The sequence below is a fragment of the Stenella coeruleoalba genome (assembly GCF_951394435.1).
Source record: "Stenella coeruleoalba genome assembly, chromosome: 19".
NCBI lineage: Eukaryota > Metazoa > Chordata > Mammalia > Artiodactyla > Delphinidae > Stenella > Stenella coeruleoalba.
This window is the reverse complement of record NC_137165.1, coordinates 51,345,607-51,352,280: the sequence shown is the minus strand read 5'-3', so window position 1 is coordinate 51,352,280 and position 6,674 is coordinate 51,345,607.

Genomic DNA, 6,674 nt, shown 5'->3' with positions numbered 1-6,674 from the left:
AAGGACCCTTGCACACACAGGGACGGCTGACCCTTGTGACTGCTTTCCCGATGCCCTGGGACCTCACGTGTGCTCCCGCGCTCCCCCATCAACCTCTGCGTGTTTTTTTTTTTTTGCGGTACATGGGCCTCTCACTGTTGCGGCCTCTCCCGTCGCGGCGCACAGGCTCCGGACGCGCAGGCTCAGCGGCCATGGCTCACGGGCCCAGCCGCTCCGCGGCATGTGGGATCTTCCCGGACCAGGGCACGAACCCGTGTCCCCTGCATCGGCAGGCGGACTCTCAACCACTGCGCCACCAGGGAAGCCCTCCTCTGCGTGTTCTGACCTCAGTTTTAGCGTCTGTCTCCTTGTCCATCTACCCCGCGAGACAGATGCTTCTTCCAGTGAGCGGGCTGGCTTGCTCGACGCTGCGCCTTCAATTGGTGACAATTTATTCACCCGAAACTGTTTAGTGGGCAGCTGGGGGTGCCAGGCCTGTGGCTCCGGTGGGGACCCGGGTGGGCAGCCCCTGCCCTGGTGGCGTCTGCTATCCATTGGGGAGTAAATCCAACTACCCAGATGTTGAATCAGTTGTTAGGGTGGGGGGTGGCCTGAGCGCCATGGAGACTGAGCGCAAGGCCTGGTGTTCTGCCTTCAGGCTGGAGCCCTGCCCCTCCACTGTCTGCCTGCTCACCTCCCTTCTAGCCGGAGGCCTGAGGCCCCCAACTCTCTGCCTGGGGCCCAGCCCTGCCCTGCTCCCCAGGCCCCAGTGCCAGCCTTCACTGCCTCGCAGCTGACACCCCTCACTCCTGGGGTGACCCGACGCCTGATGAGAAGTCCCGTCCTCTACGTCCTCCTTGGTGAAGCCCCCAGGTCCCTCCCCTCTCTCTGCAGAAACTGGGGCAGAGATCACGCCCCTTACAAGTGGAGGGAAACATGCGTGTACACACGTGCACACACTCACAAGGGCCCGTTCCTTGCTGGAAGGTCCCGCCTCATTGATCCCAAGTAGCCGAAAAGCCCCATTACCCAGTCGGCCAACGTGCTGGCAACGTCCCCGGCTCCCGGCCCGAGGGAGAAGGAAGGGGTGGGCTCAGGATGAGGGAGGAGGGGGCCAGCAAGGCGGGAGGGAGGCTGGCAGAGGTCGAGCAGCCAGGCTCCAGGACGGCGAGGGCAAGGGGCCGAGGGGAGTGGGGGGCGGAGAGCCAGGCGAGGAGTGTGGACAGGCCAGGGTGAGGGAGAGGGTGCTTCAGCAGCCTCCGGATATCAATTAACTGATAAATATTTGATTAGAACCTTCACTAACTTACATCTTCCCAGGGCTCCCTCTTCCCCACCTCCTCCAAGGCTCCAGGAAAGGGGGGCTCCTCTCCCGTCTGCTTCCTTACCACCCCACCCATAGCTCTCCCCAGTGCACTCTTCCCCGGTCCCGTGCTGGCAGAGGGGCAGCCGCTGATCACTCCCACTGCGTGGTTCCTGGGCAGGAGCCCGGAGCCCAGACTGTCAGGGGAAGCTTCGACCCAGTGGGAATGCTGGGAGGTGTGTTTGGAGTCCTGAGTGCCAGGGTCTGGAGGGGTCTGGGGTGGGCAGGAAGCAGCTATGGGACAGGGACATCGAGGGACATCTGCAACATAATAAAGTCAGCACATCTGAGCACTTGGTGCTCCCTGCTCTGCGGACGTGAACTCATCGAACTCCCTCCAACCTACAAGGTAGACGCCACCTCCCCATTTCACAGCTAATAAAGCTGAGGTACGGGGCGAAGTGACTTGCCAGTAGCCACCGGCTCCCAAACCTGGCCCTCTGCTCCTCGTGCGGGGGGCGGGGGGGACTGGAGGGAGGTGAGATTCCACAGCCTAGTGACAGTCTAGATGCGCAAAAGCACAGGGAGGGCTCCAATCCCCCATCTTGGCCACCGAGTGGCCCCAGGTCACCGTTTATCCTCTCTGCAGTGGTCATCTCTGGCGTGATTCGGTGGGTCCTGGGCAATTCTCGACACCCCCGCCCTGGGTGTCCTCCACGCCCACGCATGGTGGCTGTCGTCCACGAGTGGCCTTCACCCTGGCTGCACACGCATGGCTGGACCCCATCAAAGGGCAGCCCAACTTTACGACCAAACTTTCCCATGAGGCTCTGGAGTGTAGCCTGGGCTGAGAGCCGCCAGACCAGGCTAGGATGGAAAAGCAGTGAGTAATCAGGCTCATCCTGAGAGGCTGTCTAGCTGCCTGGCACACAGAGGGTTGCAACAGTGTTTGTTACTTTCCTTTTCTTCCTTCTTCCCTGGTCTGTTGGGGCCACAATGAGGGAGGGGTTGAGCTTGGCGGCATGAGCTGAGCAGAGTCCCCCTGCCAGGCCATGGGGCTCATCTCAGATAGCCTCATGGTTTCAGATGATCTCAGAGCAGCTTGTGAACTTGTTTGGCTCCCCGGGGGTTCATGAATTCCCAGAGAATGGGGGCCACTCACTCACCCTCCATCCCCACATCCCTGTACCTCCATCCCCACAGCCCTGTACTCAGCACAACACTGCTGTACTCGGAAGAGTTTCAGTGCACACTGGATGGGTGGATGAATGGAATGATGGATGGGCAGAGGGGTGGATGGGTGGATAGATGGATGGATAAAAAGATGGATGGAAAGACAGATGGAGAGTGAATTGATGAAAGGTGAATGGATGAGTCGATGGACAGACGGGTTAAAGCTTAAAGACTATGGTCAGGTCACGTATCCCCACTCCCTCTGCAAATCTGTTCCTCTCTCCTGTCATCACATTGGCCTGGCAAACCAGTAAGATCACCTCTGCCCACTCCACTCCGTGGCCCACAACTGGAGAAAAGCACCAAATCACCCTGATTTCCTTAGATCACTTCCCTCTGCCGGCCACTGCCCCTCACTCTCAATGGCCATTTCACTCTCCCTCCTCAACCCTCCAACTGTGCTCCACTAGCCTCACCCTCAGTGATGACCATGCTGCTTATTTCCCGCGGCAAATGGAAGACAACGTCCATGCTCCCCTGCTCACCTCCCTGCCTGTGGTCCTACCCTCGGCCTTCCCTCCCGTCCCCGCTCCTGTCTGTGACCAGTCGCTTCAGTGCACACTGCTGTCCAGTCCTTGTCACCCGCATGTGCTCACAGCTCTGGCAAGTTGTCTACTCTCTGCCATGATAGGAAAAGAAAACCCTCCTCGACCACACGGCTCTGTCAGCTACAAAGCCCGTGCACTGCTTCCCTACAGAGCCAAGTCTCTTGAATGAGCTGCCTAGACCTGCAGCTGCAACTCCTTTCTTCCCGTTCCCTCGTAATCCCACCCCAAGCCGGTTCTCCCTGGCACCATCCTCTGAAACTACCTTGGGCAAGGTTCCCACCTCTGCCACCTGACAACCTAATGGTCAGCTCGCGGTACTTATCCAGCCTGACCCCTCGGCTGCGCCGAATGCGCCGACTCCTAGTCTCTCTCCAGACGCGCTCTCTCTTCTTGGTCCTTACTCACCACTCTCTTTATTGCCCTGGAGGAGTTTCTGGCCCAGCGGGAACTGACCGCTCTAAGCCGACAGTGATGGTGGCTGGAAGGCAGTAAGTTCTAGAGAGATCAAAGTTTTTTCATCTGGCAAAGGGGAACTGAGGGCAACGGACACAGAGGGTGGACCGATTCGGGAGGAAGGAAGATGTCGGGGGAGGCTGTGTGGCTGGCCATGAGGGTGAGGCTAGGGCTCTGTCCTCTGGCTTCCGGAGCAGTGGAGTGAGTCTGGGGTATTTATTCCCCTGCTCTCTCCCTGGGAGGCCATCTCTGTCCTAGACCAAGGGGGACCTAGATGCCTCTCTCGAGGGGCTGCTCCAGGATCCTCCCTCCTTCCCAGTCTCAGTTGCTGCTTCCTCCTCTGACCGTTAGGCCTGGGGTGGTAACAGGTCTGTCACCACCAGCTCTGCGCTGTTCCTGGTGGTGACCCTCTGCCCATCCTCCAGACACCTCTGCAGAGAATCTCCTTGTAAATAAACTCATGTTATCCTAGAGCCAGTGAGCCACCTGCTCCCTGTTGGATCCTGATGACACGGCGACGTGGGATGGGAGCGCTTGTCCAGCCCAAGGGACGGGTAGGGAGGGGCTCTGACCAGGGAGGGCCTGGCCAGCCTCTCAGGGAGGCCCTGTGGCTAACGGCCTTGTCTCTGCTCCTGCATCCGGGATGGGACTGCCTTTGGTACCAGACCCTGAGCACAGACTCAATGCGTCCATTTCTAGGTGGCCCTGGGCACAGCCCAACCTCTTAGTCTGTGGGAAGGGAACAGTGACTCGTCTGCCTAGAGGCAGGGGCTGGGCGGGAGGACCTTCTATCTTCAAGATCTAGAGCTAAGACCCTCCCAAGTGTTTCTGCCCACATCACTCACTCGCCCAATGGAAATTCCTACACTCAGGCCTCGGCCAGTGAGCTCCCATCTTTCGGAGTGAGGGTCCGTTGTGTGTGTGGTGTGCTGGGCGGGATGCTCAGGGAGCAGGGTGCTGGGGGGAAGGGAAGAGCGGAAGTGGCAGCAGACAGAGCCCCTCCCAGCCCCTCGCTGTGCAGTCCCCTGGGGACCCCTCTGCTCACAGCCCCGCCACGACAATTAGGCTAATTGCTTCCCAGACTCCTCACCCGAGGAGGGAGGGCACCGTAAGCCCCTGGTCCACAGGCCAGGCTGCAGAGGGAAGGGAGGCTGGCGGCAAAGGCTGGGCTCCAAGCCGTTTCTCCACCACCTCTGGGCAAAGCTGGCTTCTAGACGGGGCGAAGGAGGGGAGCGCAGCACGACCACCAGTCCCGAGGGCCAAGCTGTTAGGTGTGTGACCTGCCTGTTTTGCTCTGGACAAGGCTCACCTGCCCTGAGAGGGGAGCAGACCTCCACCCTCACAGCCACGCCCCCCAATACTGAGCTCTACCCAAGTCACTGGCATCTGTTGAGCCTCTGCTGCCTGGCACCGGGGACACACAGGAGGTGAACAGGCTGGATTTACACAGTGCCCGTGTGGGCAGGGACTGCCATTGGTACTCTGCGAACTTGGCCATTTAATCCTCTGGGTGACTTGAAGAGGCAGGTGTCACAAGCTGCATTTCACGGAGGGGGTACGGAGGCCATGGCCATGCGGAGAGTGGGCAGGAAAGCCGCCCCAGGGTATCCCTGACCACACTCCACACTTCACAGCACGGACAGGGTCCTTACACAGGCACGGTGGAGGGCTGTGGGGAGGAGAGACCTGGGACTGGGCCTTGGAGATGCACCACCCATGCTCCCAGGACAAGAGGGACAGATGTCAACTTCCTAAGGCCGGAGCAGGGGCCCGGCCAGAGCCTTCATGCCATGTGTGGCAATTCACAGGACCAGGAGAATGGGTGGGTCAGTTTCCAGAAGAGGCTGGTTCAGAGGGCCCTCTGTGAGCATCCCTGGCCTGGCCTCTAGGCCTCCCCTGTTCCGTGCCGATCAGTGTCGGAAGGGGAGGCAGCTGACCTAGGGGCTGACGGCTGGCAGGCAGGATGTGTGGGTTCAAGTCCCCAGTGACGGCTGAGCCAGGGGACCTCACAGCTCTGACCTCTCAGCCAGGAAGCAGGATGGTCCTGCCTTTCCCATCCCAGGGCATGCACGAGTGAGGCCTTGCCCCAAATCTCTGGACACTGGGGAATCTGCAACCCGAGCAAACCCGAGACTCCTTCAATCCCCGAGTCTCAGACAGGAGGTGACTGCAGGCGACACCAGACCCGGCCTGCCAGACAAAGTGACTTTCATCTCTGCGCTCTCACCGGCACCCCGCCTGGCTCTGCTTGAGCGAGCCTAGCGATGCATGTTCACTACCGGTGTGGAGGCGCCTTCCCTCTCAGAGCAGCTCTGCTGGGAAGCTCTTCCACACGCAGAGCTGGAATCTGCCTTCTGGAAACTTCCATCCCATGCCTACACTGCTGCAGTCTGTGGACTGTCCTCCACTCGCTGACCCTCTGAGGGCACGAAGAATCCACAACACTCTACCCGTCTTGATTGTTCCCTGGTGCAGCTCCAGGAATACGTGGGATGGTTGTTCCCATCTTACAGGTGAGGAAACGCAGGTCCATGGCTCCGGGTGAATCCAAACCCAGGCTGCGTTCCGCTTGTCCTCGCGACCACCTTTCCTTTCCTTTCCCAGGGGCTGAGGGCCTGGTCGACACCCACCTGCTCAGGGGGAGGCTCCCTCTGGCTGTGGCTGCCCAGGGAGGTTGGTTCAGGAGCAGAGGGACGGAGTTTTCATAGAGCAGGAGAGTCACCGGCGATAACGTGATGGTAACAGAGGGGAGGATCGATGCTCACAGAGGGGAAAGGGAAAAGGATGGGGGGAGGGGGAGAATACGAGGAACAGGAGAGAAGGGGAGTCACGAGACTAACACATTTAGTTGTTTTCTTGGACGTGATAGTCCTATTTTCTTAACGTGCTGATCACAGGAAAGTGAAGTTTTGGGGAAAAAGAGATAATGAGATTATCGAAAAGGAATGAAGGTGAAGCTGGGACACATGACGATATCAAGGGAAGGGGCCGGAGACCCCCGGACTCTTGTCCGTGCTGGCCCACACATCAGGCCTGCTCACATTCCTGCTGACACGTGGGGGAGTTTCGTTGGTTTGGGCAAGATGTCCCGCTGGGACTCAAGGCGCACGAGCAGGAGTAAGCATGGGTCCTCTGACTTTCTCCAAGGACGGTGGATC